This window comes from Nycticebus coucang, chromosome 9, assembly GCF_027406575.1.
Source record: "Nycticebus coucang isolate mNycCou1 chromosome 9, mNycCou1.pri, whole genome shotgun sequence".
In the NCBI taxonomy this organism is placed as follows: domain Eukaryota; kingdom Metazoa; phylum Chordata; class Mammalia; order Primates; family Lorisidae; genus Nycticebus; species Nycticebus coucang.
Window position 1 is genome coordinate 44,986,525 of NC_069788.1, and position 17,544 is coordinate 45,004,068.

A 17,544-nucleotide genomic window follows, 5' to 3' on the forward strand; every position below is an offset into this window, starting at 1 on the left:
CATTGTAGTTGTCGTTGTTGTTTTAGCTGGCCTGGGCCGGGTTTTAAACCACCAGCCTTGGTGTATGCGGCTGGCATCCTACCCTCTGAGCTATGGACACTGCCAACATCCTTTTTTTTTATGGGTGCATGGTGTTCCGTTGTGGCTGACCATATTTTACTTAACTACTTCCTTGTTAATGAACAAGAGTTTTGCCACATTATCAATCAGCCCAAGAATTATGTCTTTACTTTGTCATTGGTCTGATGAATTAAAAATGTATTAATTTGTTTTGCCTTAATTAGGAATGAGGTTGGTTATATTCCCATTTATTTTTGGCCATTTTTATATTTTTGTGACTTATTTGTGTTTCTCCCTTCACTCCAATCAGATTGTTAATTCTTTTTCTCATTGATTTGTGTGGACTGTTTGTATGTTAAGGGATATAGCTTCTTATTAAATTCTTGCTTTTCTTCTAGTTTATCTTTAAATTTGGTTATTATATTTTTACTATGCGGCACTTTTTTTTTTTTTTTTCTTTGAGAGGGAGTCTCACTTTTGTTGCCCGAGGCTAGAGTGCCTTGGTGTCAGCCTGGCTCACAGAAGCCGAAAACTACAGTGCTTAAGCAATCCTCCTGCCTCAGCCTCTCCAGTAGCTAGGACTGCAGGCGCCCACCACCACACCTGACTAATTTGTCTGTATTTAGTGTCGAAGGGGGTCTCTCTCTTGTTCAGGCTGATCTCAAACTCCTCAGTTCAAGGGATCCTCCCACCTTGGCCTCCCAGAATGCTAGGATTACACGAGTGAGCCACTGTGCTCCACCAATGTGGCACTTTTTTTTTTTTTTTTTTTTTTGGCCAAGGCTGGGTTTGAACCCGCCACCTCTGGCATATGGGACCAGCGCCCTACTCCTTGAGCCACAGGCGCTGCCCAATGTGGCACTTTTTTGATGAATTTTTAGGACGTTGAATCCAACTATCTTTTTACTTTTTTGAGACAGAGTTTCCTTTTGTCACCCTTGATAGCTCTTAACAGGCTCAAATTCCTGGGTTCAAGCAATTCCCTTGCCTCAGCCTCCCTGGTAGCTGGGACTATAGGCACCCACCAGAACGCCTGGCTAGTTTTAGAGATGGGGTCTTGCTCTTGCTCAGGCTAGTCTCAAACCTGTGAGTTTAGGAAATCCACCCGTGTTGGTCTCCCAGAGTGCTAGGATTACCGGCGTGAGCCACCGGACCCAGCCTAGCAGTCTTTTCTTTTTTGATTTTTTACTTTTGTTTTTAATCTTAAAACTCTTTCCCCTAATTGTTATCTGAATAGTCCTCTATTTTCTTTATGATTGCATAATTTACATATTAAATATTTTATAAAGCTGAAATTTATATGGTGATGTGATAGTAAATCAATATCTTAACATGTTTTCCAGATTAGTTTTCCCATTTATTGAAAAATTCACATTTTCGCCAATGATTTGAAATGCTATATTTTTATCATATATCTAATGCTCTTATATTTTTTTTGTTTGTTTTTACACTTTTTCTTCTTTTGCATTGGTGTGCTTATTTGGTTTTTCAGGGTGGAAGTCAGAGTTTTAATGTTTATTTACTGGTGGTTTTTTTTTTTTTTCAGTTTTTGGCTGGGGCTGGGTTTGAACCCACCACCTCCGGCATATGGGGCCCGTGCCCTACTCCTTTGAGCCACAGGCGCCGCCCTTACTGGTGTTTTTTTTTTTTTTTGTAGAGACAGAGTTTCACTTTATGGCCCTCGGTAGAGTGCCGTGGCCTCAGACAGCTCACAGCAACCTCCAACTCCTGGGTTTAAGCGATTCTCTTGCCTCAGCCTCCCGAGTAGCTGGGACTACAGGTGCCCGCCACAACGCCTGGCTATTTTTTGGTTGCAGTTTGGCCAGGGCCGGGTTTGAACCCGCCACCCTCGGTATATGGGGCCAGTGCCCCACCAACTGAGCCACAGGCACCGCCCTTACTGGTGTTGTTTTAAAAATACATTTTCTTATTGAATTTTGATTTTATCCAAGTTCCAAATGTACATACCTTAAAGAGTAAAGTACTTCTACAGCCTGGTTAAAAGGAACAAGGGGTCCTAAGTCTTCTTTCTTTTTTTTTTTTGTAGAGATAGTCTCACTTTACCGCCTTCAGTAGAGTGCCATGATGTCACAGAACTCACAGTAACCTCTAGCTCTTGGGCTTCAGCAATTCTCCAGTCTCAGCCTCCCGAGAAGCTGGGACTACAGGCGCCTGCCACAAGGCCCGGCTATTTTTTGGTTGCAGTTCAGCTGGGGCTGGGTTTGAACCCGCCACCCTCGGTATATGGGGCCGGCGCCCTACTCACTGAGCCACAGGCGCCACCCTAAGTCTTCTTTCTTACAACTTCCCAGAGGCTTCAACCCTTTCAGCTTATTTTTGGGTTTTTAACCTTTCTCAAATTTTTAAAAAAATTTTTAACCAGTATCAGTTGAGATGAAGATTTCTCTTATTTATTTATTTATTTATTTTTGAGACACAGTTTCTCTTTGGATAGGGTGCTGTGGCATCATAGCTCACAGAAACCTTGAGTTCTTGGGCTCAAGCAATCCTCTTGTCTTAGTTTTTCATTTTAGTAAAGATGGGGGGCTTTTGCTCAGGATGGTCTGAAACTTCATGAACTCTGGGAATCTGCCTGACTCAGCCTCCAGAGTGCTAGGATTACAGGCATAAACCATGGGGACTGGCCCAGGATTTCTCTTTTTAATATCCCATGTGGTAGTTAAGAGCAAAGTTCACAGCCTCTGCTACTTATAACTGTGTGACCTTTCACAAGTTACTTACTGTCTCTGTGCCTTGGTTTTCTCATCTCTAGCATAAAGACAATGTCAGTTTTTGAGGATTAGCTAGATTAATATGTGTAAAGATTTGGAAGTTTGATCATCACAATAATAGTTGTTAGTTTCACTCTATTTCCTGTTCTCTTATTTTAGTTATTTGTAATTTGGTTAAATCAGTTTTTATTATAGGTCCTATTGTAACTACTTAAGAGCCTATCTATCCTTGAGCCATTAGTGTACTTGGATTACCTTTCCTTTTCTGTATAATCTTTTGCTGCCCTGAGGGTATTAATTGTCTGGATTTTTGGTCTGCTGTTTCTTAGATATTTTTTTTAATCAGGTTATCCTCAGACTCTCACCGCCTGTATGTTCTCTTCTCAGTAGATTCAGACACTTTAGTTCTTTCAGTTTTATCTTTTTGAAGAATTCTAGCGCATTTGTCCTACTCAGATCCAGATGGGCTGAGCTATTGGTCTGCTGTACAGTTTTCACCCTGAGATTTTTCTCCTCCTTTGTTGGAGCCCCTGTTTGCTGGACCCCCTTTTTTTTAACTTCCTGAGAGTGCAGGGGAGATAAAATTTGAACCTTTTCATTCTGAAACTATCAGTATCTTACTCTGATACTTAGTTGCTACCCCAGTTTTGGGTAGTACTTTTTTTTTTTTTTTTTTTTCTGAGACAGTCTCACTATGTCACCCTTGGTAGAAGAGTGCGATGGCGTCACAGCTCACAGTAGCCTCAAACTCTTGGACTTAAGCTATTCTCTTACCTCAGCCTCCCAAGTAGTCAGGACTACAGGCGCCTGCCACAATGCCCAGCTATTTTTCTGTTATAGTTCTCATTGCTGTTTGGCAGGCCCAGGCTGGGTTTGAACCCACCAGCTGCAGTGTATGTGGCTGGTACCCTAGCTGCCTGGGTAGTAATTTTAAGGTCGGAAATATTTTTATCAGAGTTTTGAAGGTACTGATCCTTTTTTGCTTTTCAGTCGTAATCTTGAAATGTGATACTATTCTGATTCTTTGTTCTTTGAATGAATCCTGTTGTCATCACTCTCTGAAAGCTTTTGGTAACTTTACTATGTCTCCAATGTCCTGAAATTTGATGGTGTGCTTTTCTGCATGTATTTTCGTATATTGTGCTCAGGTTTGGTGAGCCTTTCAATCTGGAAACTCTGTCCTCTTCTTGGGAAATTTTTTGAATTAATTCTTTGACTTTCTCTTCATTTTCTCTGTTCTCTTTTCTTTGAGCTTCTATTTTTCAGTTATCTGGTCTGACTGCCTAATTGTCTTTTCACTTTTGATGAAATATTTGCTGTCTTTTGGGAGATCTCAGCATTGTTTTCTTCAGTTTACTTTCTCTTATTTGTTTGGTTAAGTCTTTTTCTCTCATCAATGCTTTACCTTCAATATGTGGTGGAATATAAAGGAATCATATATTCCTATTTAAGAGGACACAAAAGAGGATTAGAAGCCTTGGGTCTGACTGCCACTGTAGGATTTATTATTTGAAGACTGAACAGCCCCACCCATTTCCTCCAGGGTGGGGCAATTATTAAAGATATGCAGTTTATAGGGTATCCATGTAGGAAAAACTTTTTTTTTTCTTTTGAGATAGTTTCACTATGTTGCTCTTGGTAGAGTGCTGTGGTGTCACAGCTCACAGCAACCTCCAACTCTTGGGGTTTAAGTGAGTCTCTTGCCTAAGCCTCCCAAGTAGCTGGGAATACAAGCACCTGCGACGCCAATTATTTTTTTATTGTAGTTGTCATTGCTGTTTAGTTGGCCCCGGGCGGGTTCGAACCTGCCAGCCTGAGCATATGTGGCTGGTGCCCTACCCACTGACCTACCGGCACCACCCTAAGAAAAACTTTTGCGTTCCTTTGTTTAATATTGTGAAATTTAAAAGAAAAAAGTAAAGCTAGAACTTGGACTTCCATTCTTCCTCAAAAAAAAAAACTGGAGATCTGAGGCCTAACTATTGGGTTTAGGCAAATGTATAACCTGTTTTGTTTTTGTCTGTATCTTTACCCTCACTTGTAGGGTACCTGGTGCTTTTTATTCCTGAACCTTTCAGGAATCCTGATTGTAAATTTGGTTGCTTCTCTACTTTCTCACTGCTGGCTGAGGAGGATTCAGCATTCTCAGGTCGGGTAAATGATTTGGTCACATGTGTATCTACTTTCTAATACCCCTAGTGTTGCTTCATTTGTTTACTTTTTTCTTGTGCCTTGTGAATTTATGCCTTTTCTTGTTCCTCACATCTGTATTTTGAGAGGGTTTGGGGAGAAAGCTGAAATCAATGCATGCATCTAGTGTTCAGTCTTGTTTTTGTGTGTGTGTCCTCATGGTGATAAAAACAAAGCTTTCATTTTAATTGGAAGCTGAGGAAATACTGAATTTACATCTAAAAGTTTTTATTCCACCTTTTCATTCTTATGATTTATGTGTTTCGATATAAAATTTGGTATGCCAGTTGAATAACTGATCAAGTTATAAAGATCTTATATACAAATAATTTTCCTTTGCCCAGATGGGATTAGAGCTCTTGTTCTCTTCTTTGTGCTTTCACTTTAATTCTTAAAATTTTCTACAATGAATATGGTATTATTATATAAGTAGGAAAACATAATATTAAGTAGAGGAACAAAATGCCAGTTAATCAAATACTTGAATAAAAATTGGCTTTTGGGATCAGTGTGCTCCTCTGTTACTTAATCCTAAAACCGTCTAGAGCTGTGCTAGTCCTTCATCTCCTGTAGGTAATCTGCAGTTAGAAATACTAACTTTAGGGTATGTACATGTGTATTTTGCAGAGTTCATCCAGCTTTTTATTTTGAAGATTTTTTTTTTGAAGATTTTTGATCATAGAAAACTTGAAGATTAACACAGTGACTATACTCTTTAGTTTGATCAATTATTACTGTTTTGCTGCATTTGCTTTGTCATATTTTTAGGTACCTTTGTTGAAGTATAATTTATAAACAATAAGTTAACCCATCTAAAAATGTGACTTTTAGTAAGTTTATAAAGGTCTGCATCCAGTTTTAGACCATTTTCTGGCTGGGTGTCAAACCTGTAATCCCATCGGAGACAGAGGTGGGAAGATTGCTTGAGGCCAGGAATTCAAGACCAGCCTTCGTAATTTAGCAAGCCCCTACCTATAAAAAACAAAAAAGTAGAAAAATAGGTGGATGTGGTAATGTGTGCCCGTATTCCCAGCTACCTGGGAGAGTAAGGTGGAAGGATGGCTTAAGCCTGGGAAATTAAGGTTACAGAGAGCTATGATGATAGTGCCATCATATTACTGCCTAGGTGATAGAGCAAGTCCCCACCTCAATTAAAAAAAAAATTTTTTTTTCCATCATTCTAGTAGGATTTCTTCTGTTTACAGTTACCTCATTTCCACTTACAGCCTCAGGCAACCACTAATCTTTTTCTGTCTTGCTGCTGTCCACTGGCCTAGTCAGAGACACGGAGGCAGACACTGCAGACGAAATGAATGATTTATTAAGGGATGGCTGGTGCTGGCTCAGGCACAGCAGCAAATGGCTGTTCTCATTCACATTCTCATATACCCAAAATCATCAGATAGAAATAATCCAAGAACAAGGGAGACAAAAGGTAAAGATGCCTTATCAGAGTTAATCCAGTAAAGTACGTACACACCTTTCTAAACCAAGAACATCTTGTTTGGAGATAAACAACAATGGAGATGAACCACAAAGGGCAGGGTTGTCTGTTCTGTACGCCTACTTCTGTATATGATTAACTAAAAGTTTTTGTGTAAATAGAGGTAGGGGATTAAATGCAATGGTCCATTGCCCAAGGCAGATGCTCCGTCTCCAGCTAAACCTGGCAAGAGCCCTCCAGGATATTCTTTCCTTAAAGGCGTGACTGCCTGCATTTTTCAGCAAAGTCGCTTATGTGAGCTGGGGGAGAATATCCCCCCAAACTCACATCTAGCCCAAGTACTGGAAATGTCCCTTCTCAGGGTCTTGTAACTTCAAGGAGCACAAATGAGACTGATTCACCTACAAGGGTGCAGTGGACTGTGCTCCTTCAGTCTCTAAGGATTTACCTTTTCTCCACTTTCTATATAAATGGACCTATATAATAACATAATCTTGTATCTGGCTTCCTTCAGTTAGCATAATGTTTCTGAAGTTCCTCTGTGTTTTAGCATATATTGCTATTTTTTATTTTTATGACTGAGAAATATTCCATTGTATAGCTTTACATGCATATCACATTTAGTTTATTTATTTACTAGTTGATGGTCATTTGAGTTGTTTGAATTTATTGGCTGTTAACAAAGCTGTTGTGAACATTTCACTTGTAAGACTGTGTCTTAAAATTTCATTTGGGTAGATAAAGAGCAAAGAAATTGCTAATTTGTATGGTAAAATTATGTTTAACTTTTAATGAATCTGCGTTATCTGTTTTACATAATAACTACTCTTCTGCATTCCTGCCAACATTATATGAGAGTTCTCTTTATGGGTTTTATACTTTTTTTTTTTTTTGCAGTTTCTGGCCGGGGCTGGGCTTGAACCCACCACCTCCGGCATATAGGGCTGGCACCCTACTCCTCTGAGCCTCCCAGTTTTATACTTTTTTTTTTTTTTAGTAGAGACAGAGTCTCACTTTATGGCCCTCAGTAGAGTGCCGTGGCCTCACACAGCTCACAGCAACCGCCAACTCCTGGGCTTAAGCAATTCTCTTGCCTCAGCCTCCCGAGTAGCTGGGACTACAGGCGCCCACCACAACGCCCGGCTATTTTTTGGTTGCAGTTAGGCCGGGGCCGGGTTTGAACCCGTCACTCTCGGTATATGGGGCTGGTGCCTTACCGACTGAGCCACAGGCGCCGCCCGTTTTATACTTTTTTTATTCTGAACCATTTGAGATAAATTGTAGGCATTGTGACATTTCTTCCTTAAGGCCTTCAGCAGATAATATCTTCAGAGAACAATGGCATCATCTTCCAAAACTGCAATATCTTTGTCACCATGGTGGAATTTAACATGGAAACAATAGTATTATCTGATATATAACCCATATCTAAATATCCCATTTGTCCCCAAAGTGCCTTTTCTAACTTTTTCCTTTTTTGTTCCAGGGAACTCAAGTTATGTTTGGTTGTCATTTACCTTTAGTTTTCTTTGATCTAGAACAAATCTCTCACCTTTTTGGGGTATTTTATGATACTAACTTTTTTTTTTTTTAAGACAGAGTCTCACTACATCACCCTCCGTAGAATGCCGTGGCGTCATAACTCACAGCAACCTCAAACCCATGGGCTTAAGCGATTTTCTTGCCTCAGCCTCCCAAGTAGCCTGGACTACAGGCACCTGCCACAACGCCCAGCTGTTTTTTTGTTGTAGTTGTTATTGTTGTTTAGCTGGCCCAGGCTGGGTTCGAACCCACCAGCTTTGGTGTATGTGGCTGGTGCCATCACCACTGTGGTATGGGCGCCGAGCCAGACATTGACATTTTTTTTTTTTTTTTTTGTAGAGACAGAGTCTCACTTTATGGCCCTCGGTAGAGTGCCGTGGCATCACACAGCTCACAGCAACCTCCAACTCCTGGGCTTAAGCGATTCTCTTGCCTCAGCCTCCCGAGTAGCTGGGACTACAGGCGCCCGCCACAACGCCCGGCTATTTTTTTTTGGTTGCAGTTTGGCCGGGGCTGGGTTTGAACCCACCACCCTCGGTATATGGGGCCGGCACCTTACCGACTGAGCCACAGGCGCCGCCCCAGACATTGACATTTTTAAGAGTCCAGGTGGTTGTCCTCTAGATTATTCTATATCGTTTTGCTTTTTGTTTGATATGGCGTCTCAGTCTGTTGCCTTAGGTAGAGTGCTATGGCATCATAGCTCACAGCCACCTGGAACTCCTGGGCTCAAGTGATCTTGCCTCAGCTTTCCGAGTAGTTGGGACTACAGGTACCCGCCACAATACCCATCTAGTATTTTCTATTTAGTCAAGAGGGGGTCTTGCTCTTGCTCTTGCTCTAGCTCTTGCTCAGGCTGGTCTTGAAGTCCTGAGCTTAAGCAATCTGCCTGCCTCAGCTTCCCAGAGGCTAGACTTTATGGGTGTGAGCCACCATGCCTGGCATAGTCTGTGTTGTCGATTAGTCTGATTGTTTCTTCCTGACTAGATTCAGTCTAAACATTTTTTTCCTTATTTTATTTTATTATTTTATTTTTTTTACCTCCCTCCCCTTTATTTTTTTCCTTATAAGAGGCAAGGTCTCTTAATTCCTGAGCTCAAGTATAGCTGAGACTATAGGCATGTGCCCTTGGTGCCCAGCTAGTTTAAACATTTCTTTTTGTTAGAAATAATACATGGATGGGGTGGTGCCTGTAGCTCAGTGAGTAGGGCACCGGCCACATACACCGAGGCTGGCAGGTTCAAGCCTGGCCAGCTAAACAACAATGACAACTGCAACCAAAAAATAGCTGGCCGTTGTGGTGGGTACCTGTAGTCTCAGCTACTTGGGAGGCTGTGGCAAGAGAATTGCTTAAGCCCAAGAGTTTGAGTTTGCTGTGAGGTGTGATGCCATAGCACTCCACCAAGGGTGACATAGTGAGACTCTGTCTGAAAAAAAAAATTTAATGTCATAAAATACCTGAAAAAAGTGAGAGATTTGTTCTAGATTAAAAAAAAAAAAAAGGAAATAATACATGGATGATGCTGTGTCTTCTGTTACATCACATCAGGAGGCAAATTAGTTCGTTGTGCTTTTGACTATGCCAAAATTGAATATTTGGTTAAGATTGTACCCACCTGTTTTTATTTGTAATTATCTATGGAGGTGACTCTTGAGACGATAATATTTTGTTTCCCAATAATCTTTCTTCCAACTGTTTCGTATCGATGATCCTTTCCTGAATTGATCATTGCATAGGTGATTATAAAGAGGTTAATGTCTAATTTTGCTTTCTCATCTTCATTTATTGGTATTCTTTCATAAATATTTTAATTTAATTTAATTTAATTATTTTATTTTATTTTTTTTATAGAAGTCATATCTCCCTTTATTCCTTTCCCTCTCCTCTATCTATACAATTATAAACTTCCAACTTGGGCTCAAGTGATCCTCTTGCCTCAGTTTTTCTATTTTTAGTAGAGACAGGGGTCTTGACTTTGCTCAAGCTGGTCTTGAACTCCTGAGCTCATCAATCCACTCCCCTGGGCCTCCCAGAGTGCTAGGATTATAGGCATGAGCCACCTCGCCTGGCCATTTAGTTCTTTTCTTTTAGTGCTGGCTTAAGTCCCTGAGTTTCTGTTCAATTTTCTTCAGTCTATTTCTTTTAGTTGTCCAGAATTGGGTAGTTATCTGTTGTTCACTGATCCTTTCCTCTATTCCCTCCATTTTGCTATTGAGCCCATCCACTGAGCTTTTTATTTTGGTTATTGCATTTTCAGTATTAACATTTCCATTTGGCTCTTCTTTATATCTTCTATATTTTTTTTGCTTAAATTATATATGTACATATATACATGCATATATATATGTATTTCGATACAGAGTCTCGCTGTCACTGTGGGTGGAATGCGGTGACATCAGCCTAGCTCACTACAACCTCAAACTCCTGGGTTTAAGTGACCCTCCTGTCTTAGCTTATAGAGTAAATGGGACTATGAGCACCTGCCCCATACCTGGCTAACTTTTCTATTTTTTAGTAGAGATGAGGTCTTACTTTTGCTCAGGCTTGGCTGGAATTCCCACACTCAAGTGATCTTCTTGCCCTGGCCTCCCAGCGCTAGCCACTGCACCCAACCTATATCTTATTCAAACCTTGTTTCAGCTGGCTTTCTCTGACACCACTCTGGCAGGTAAAGGTAGAATCCAAGGTCCCCAGGCAGCCTGGTGATACCAGAAAAGGGATACTTCATGCTACTGCTGGGCAGTGGTGAGAATCTTGGCGCCCCACATGGTCTCTGCTGACACTGGTGGGGTGGTGTCAGAAGGATAACTCACTACTGCCAGCAGAGATGAAAGTCCAGGTTCCCTCCTTGTTTTCCTGTCACACTCCTTCTGTGGATGTATCCCAGCATCTCACCTGATCCTTCTGAGGGTGGAAGTCTTGCTGCCCTACTTGCTCTTTGTTCATGAGGATATAGGTGGGCCAGTTTTTCCTGTGACATTTGGCTAGAATAGTTATTGTCTCAAGTTTTCTATTTTATTAAGCTGCCCCTTTCCTGGTTCTTTGGCTAGAGAGAAGGCTTTTGCTGTGGCTTTACTTGTCTGTGTCATTGGTATTTCCAGGCTACCAGCTTCTTAGGCATAAAGTCTGCCTGAGTCAAAAAGAAAACCCAGAAACTCACCACTGTCTTTCCTCAGGCCCCAAGGTCCTTATGTGTGTATATATACACACATATATGTATATATATACATACACTCTCCACTGTTCAGAGTCTTACTGTCGTTTTACATATAATGTCCAGGGTTTTTTGTTTTACTGAGGAATAGGAGAAAGGATGCGTACTTTATCTCCCCACAAGTGGAAGTCTGCCTAAGGACTACTTTTCTTTTCTCCCCACATGTAGGGCATTTGTTCACAGGAGACCACAAGTTTTGTGCTGCCCTTTATCACAAAGACCCTAGATTCCTGTTGGGTGTGTTGTAAACAGTGGAGCCATTCTTCAGGCCCCCTGCTCTGAGCACACCCCTTAATTTTATTTTTTGAGACAGGATCTTGCTCTGTTACTTGGGCTAGAGTGCAGTGGGTAGCACTCTACAATAGCTCACTACAATTTCAAAGTCCTGGGCTCAAGATATCTGCCCACCTCAGCCTTCTGAGTAGCTGGGACTACAGGCATGTGCCACCATGCCTGGCTAAGTTTTTTTCTTTTTTTTGTAGAGTCAAGGCATTGTTATGTTGCCCAGGCTAGTCTCGAACTCGTAGTCTCAAGCAGTCCTCCCACTTAGGCTCCACAAAGTGTTAGGATTACAGGCATGAGCCAAGACATTAATTTTTAAATAGAACTTGTCAAATTAGAGTCATGAAAGGACTTTATGATGAAGAAAGCAAAATTTGGATTTTTTTGTTTGTTTTGAGACAGAGTCTTAAGCTGTCACCCTGTGTAGAGTGCTGTAGCATCACTGCTCACAGCAACCTTCAAACTCCTAGGCTTAAGCGATCCTCTTGCCTCAGCCTCCCAAGTAGCTGGGACTACAGGCAGCTGCGACAACGCCCGGCTAGTTTTTGGTTGTAGTTGTCATTGTTATTTGGCGGACCTGGGCTGGATTTGAACCTACCAGCTCCAGTGTATGTGGCTGGCACTTTAGCCGCTTGAACTACAGGCGCCGAGCCAAATTTGGGTCATTTTTTAGTATATCTTAACAGTGTAAACCTAAATGTATTTGCCTTTACCTTCAGCCCCATAGGATCCAAAAAAGAGTATTGAACAGATAGATCTCATTGACCTTTGTGAAGCTTGAAATACATAAACTCCTTCCTATGTTTATGTTATTTGGGGATTTGTACTGCTTTTCTGTCTTTAAAAGACAATCTTTTTTTTTTTTTGTAGAGACAGAGTCTCACTGTACCGCCCTTGGGTAGAGTGCCATGACGTCACACGGCTCACAGCAACCTCTAACTCTTGGGCTTACGCGATTCTCTTGCCTCAGCCTCCCAAGCAGCTGGGACTACAGGCGCCCGCCACAACGCCCGGCTATTTTTTTGTTGCAGTTTGGCGGGGGCTGGGTTCGAACCCGCCACCTTTGGCATATGGGGCCGACGCCCTACTCACTGAGCCACAGGCGCCGCCCAAAAGACAATCTTTTTAAGGAAGAATCAGAAAAGCTTACAGAAAGATTTTTTTCCTTCTAAGTTTTTAGTATTTTTTCTTTGTAAATCAAATTGGATAGTTTTTTCATGTATCTTTGGATGCTTTAGAAATTTATATTTTTAGTAGTACTTTAACTGGTAATAATTTTGCAGTATCATGTGAAGTAACTAATTTAAAAAATCCTTTTATTCTGTAATGTATAGGAAATGCCATAGTTGGATGAGTTGTCTCATGCCTGACTGCTTGTCATCTGAACATGAAAACATGAACAGAGTATGTGAGATTGTTTGCAAGTATAACAGGACTTTTATGGGAAATATTATTTAAATGTTGTATCGTATCTTGTTTGTGCTCAGTGATTAGTTATTATGGAAAATGACAGCAATCTGACCTATTTCTACTGGCATTTTATTAGTTGTAAAAGAAAAAGGGACCTGTTCTCTCAGGTTTGTGAATTATCATAAAATCTGCTTTTATTATATGCTTTTTCCAAATTCCGTGTAATTCAAATTCCATGTAATTTAATTTAGTTCTCCAGCTATAAGTATATAGTTGCTGGCTTCTAAAAGGTATCTATTTCAGGCTCGGTATCCATAGCCAGTGGTTACAGCACCGGCCACATACACCAAGGCTGCCAGGTTTGAACCCAGATGGGGCCAGCTAAACAGCAGTGACAACCGCAGCAAAAAATAGCTGGGCATTGTAGTGAGTGCCTGCAAGTCCCAGCTGTTTGGGAGGCTGAGGCAAGAGAATCACTTGAGCCCAAGAGTTGGAAGTTGCTGTGAGCTGTGTGATGTTACAGCACTCTACCGAGGGCGACATAATGAAACTATCTCAAAAAAAAAAAAAAAAAAGGGCTCAGTACTTGTAGCTCAGTGACTAAGGCGCCAGCCACATACATTGGAACTGGTGGGTTTGAACTCAGCCCAGGCCTGCCAGACAACAATGAGAGTTCTGACCAAAAAATAGCCGAGTGTTGTAGCAGGCACTTGTAATCCTGGCTACTTGTGAGACTGAGGCAAGACAATTGCATAAGTCCAAGAGTTTGAGGTTGCTGTGAGCTGTGACGCTACAGCACTCTACTGAGGGCAACATAATGAGACTCTGTCTCAAAGAAAAAAGATATCTCACATATACCGAGAAGCAGCCAAATATATCCATAAAGTACTTGGAGATCAAGTGACTGTAGAATGAATGATTGGGGGTCAGAGTTTAAATGCTATATGGCATTCTTTGGTAGTGTTGGTAACATTGCATTTGTTCATCATATATTAGAATCTAGCCAATTTAAAAAAAATCTTATTTTTTCTTAGAGGAGAGAATGAGACTGATAGCATAGGACTACAGATTTTCTCTTAGATGTGTATCTTTTTTTTTTTTTATAGAGACAGAGTTTCACTTTATCGCCCTTGGTAGAGTGCCGTGGTGTCACACCGCTCACAGCAACCTCCAATTCCTGGGCCTAGGCGATTCTCCTGCTTCAGCCTCCCGAGTAGCTGGGACTACAGGCGCCCGCCACAACGCCCAGCTATTTTTTTTGTTGTTGTTGCAGTTTGGCCGGGGCCGGGTTAGAACCTGCCACCCTCGGTGTATGGGGCCGGCGCCCTGCTCACTGAGCCACTGGTGCCGCCCTTAGATGTGTATCTTTATGTGCCTTTTTGGACGTGCAGTATGCTGATACTATAGGCAGCATTATTTTTTAGGAAATGTAAAACTGAAGACTTTGAAGCTAGTCCCTATAGTACACTATCAGGAAATCTCAAAGGCAAGAAATATTAGACAGGCGTGATACATTTTAATCCAAGGGGTATGCAAAAGATGTGTGTAGTATTCTTTTTTAAAACCTATGTATTTTTCTCTATACAGAAACAAGCTAAATTTGAGGATGGAATATTAGTGAACAATTTTAGGTTTTGGTACCTTTTTCCTTTAAAAAAATTAAAAAAGAAAAGTTCCTAGTATATTTTAGAAAATAGCTTTCTTTTTATTATTTTTATTTTTAAGAAAATAGCTTTCTTAGGAGGTTGTAGGATGAGATACATGTAATCACTGCTGGCTTACATTTCAGTAAGTTCTCTGTTAGGTAAACAAACTTTTGAAAGCCATGCTTAATTAATAGATTTACCTGATCATTTCATAACTGCTATTTTAAACCATGTCCAAAAGAAAGTTTCATGAACAACAGTGAACCACAAACTTTTTGTTTATGAAGATAGCTTTGAATTATGTATTTTGTTTGTCATTCTTGGACTTTTTGGGTATCATATTTTTTTCGTATCTCCTGTGCCAGTGTTCCAGAATTTTCAAAAATTTCATTTATCACTGATCTAGTGATTGTTTGCCATTTCATGAAGTAACCATGACAGTTAAATTCAGGGGGTAACAAGAATGGGAGTTATTTCTAGATATGCATCTGAGAAGGAAAATTTGAGTTCTTGGAAGCAGAGTTATGACGGAAATGACTAAGTACCACTTTGAGCCCAGTGTAGTGGTGCAACACCTGTAGTCCTGGTTTCACAGAGGCTGAGATGGGAGGATCCCTTGAGTCTGGAAGTTCTTAGACCAGCCTTGGCAACATAGCAAGACTCCACCTCAAAAAAGACACATTTAGGGTGGCGCCTGTGGCTCAGTGAGTAGGGCGCTGGCCCCATATGCCGAGGGTGGCGGGTTCAAACCCAGCCCCGGCTAAACTGCAACAAAAAAATAGCTGGGCGTTGTGGCGGGCGCCTGTAGTCCCAGCTGCTTGGGAGGCTGAGGCAAGAGAATCGCATAAGCCCAAGATTAGAGGTTGCTGTGAGCCGTGTGACGCCACGGCACTCTACTTGAGGGCGGTATAGTGAGACTCTGTCTCTACAAAAAAAAAAAAAAAAGACACATTTAATAATCTTATTCTGCCTTCATTTTCATATTTTTTCTTTTTATTATGGATATTTTCAAATATATAGTAAAGTAGAAAGAATAAAAATATATAGCCATTATACTATTTTTTAATGTTGTAAAAAGTTACTACAAGTTATGTAGCTTAAAAACACACAAATTTATTATCTGAACAGTTCTTTAGGTCAGAAGTTTGAAATGGGTTTTACAGGGCTAAAATCATGGAGTCATCAGGGCCCTGTTTATTTTGGAGAATCTGTTTCTTTGGCTTTGCCCCTTCCAGGGGCCTGGCTGGGTCCTCATGCTGCCATCTACCTGATTCCCTCTTCAGATTCCCTCTTCCACTCTTTAAGAAAGTGATTCATTGGGTTTAGCTGGATAATCCAGGATAATAGTCATATTTTAAGGTCAATTGATTAGTGACCTCTTAAATCCCCTTTGCCACGTAACTTACTCATCTGTTCTGGGGATTGGGATATTATTGGGATGAGAAAATATGCCGAAACATGGTGATATTCTAAAATGTGGTGATTGTACAATTCTGTAATTTTACTAAAAACCACTAATTCATGCGATTGAAATGAGTGGATTTTACTCTATAATTTTTTTTTTTTTTTTGGAGACATAGTCTATGTTGTCCTCAGTAGAGTGCTGTGGCATCACAGCTCACAGCAACCTCAAACTCTTGGGCTTCAGCAATTCTCTTGCCTCAGCTTCCCAAGTAGCTGGGACTATAGGTGCCCGCCACAGCACCAGGCTGTTTTTTAGAGATTTTTTTACAGACTCAGTGCCCGTAGCACTGTGGTTATGGCACCAGCCATATATACCGAGGCTGGCAGGTTTGAACCTGACCCGGGACAGCTAAAGTTGTTGCATGACAACTGCAACAAAAAAATAGCCGGACATTGCCTGTAGTCCAGGTACTTGGGAGGCTGGGGCAAGAGAATCTCGTAAGCCCAAGAGTTTGAGGTTGCTGTGAGCTGCGATGCTACGGCGCTCTACCAAGGGCAATGTAGTGAGACTCTGTCTCCCAAAAGAAACCTTTAGGTACTCTCTTTTTAGTAGTAATTCTAAATTTCTAATGAAGCCTGTTAGTCCCATCTGAGTTTTTTTAATTGTGGTAAAATTTAGGTAATATTTCCCATCTTAACCATTTTTAAGTGTACAGTTCCATAGAAGTATATTCAAATTTTTGTACAGCCAATCTTTTTTTTTTTTTTGAGACAGAGTCTCACTGTATTACCCTCAGTACAGTGCCGTGGTGTCACAGCTCACAGCAACCACCAACTCTTGGGCTTAAGTGATTGTCTTGCCTCAGCCTCCCAAGTAGCTGGGACTACAGGCGCCTGCCACAATGCCTGGCTGTTTTTTTGTTGCAATGGTCATTGTTTAGCAGGCCTTTGCTGGGTTCAAACCTGGTTGCATCCTAACCACTGAACTATGAGCTCCGAGCCTATGCAGCCAATCTTTAGAACTTTTTCATCTCCCAAATTGGAAACTCTGTACCCATTAAACAATTTCACATTGTCCATATAAATGGACTCATAATATTTTGACCTGTGTGACTGAGCTATTTTTTTTCACTTAGCATAATGTCCTCAAGTTTTTTTTTTTTAGAGACAGAGTTTCACTTTATTGCCCTCGGTAGAGTGCCGTGGCATCACACAGCTCACAGCAACCTCCAACTCCTGGGCTTAGGCGATTCTCCTGCCTCAGCCTCCCGAGTAGCTGGGACTACAGGTGCCCGCCACAACGCCAGGCTATTTTTTTGTTGCAGTTTGGCCGGGGCCGGGTTTGAACCTACCACCCCCGGTATATGGGGCCGGCGCCCTGCTCACTGAGCCACAGGCACCACCCATGTCTTCAAGGTTTAATGATAATGTTGCATGTGTCAGAATGTCCTTTTAAAGACGGAATGCTATTCATATATATACAAATATATATGTATTTTATATATATGCACACGTACACATGTGACATTTTGCTAATGCATATCTTTTTTTTTTTTTTGATGTTTTGTGACAGAGTCTCACTTTGTCACTTTCGGGAGAGTGCTATGGCATCACAGCTC

General features: G+C 41.1%; 1 protein-coding gene and 1 non-coding gene across 4 annotated transcripts in view; one reads left to right on the forward strand and one right to left on the reverse strand.

Annotated features, from left to right (window-relative positions):
* The window catches only part of ILRUN (inflammation and lipid regulator with UBA-like and NBR1-like domains), a 131,658-nt gene that overhangs the window by 29,967 nt on the left and 84,147 nt on the right, over window positions 1-17,544 (forward strand). The gene's annotated exons all lie outside the window — the stretch shown is intronic.
* Window positions 11,344-11,474, reverse strand: LOC128595242 (small nucleolar RNA SNORA11). Its single transcript, XR_008382886.1, has one exon. It is a non-coding gene; the product is annotated as a small nucleolar RNA SNORA11 (small nucleolar RNA).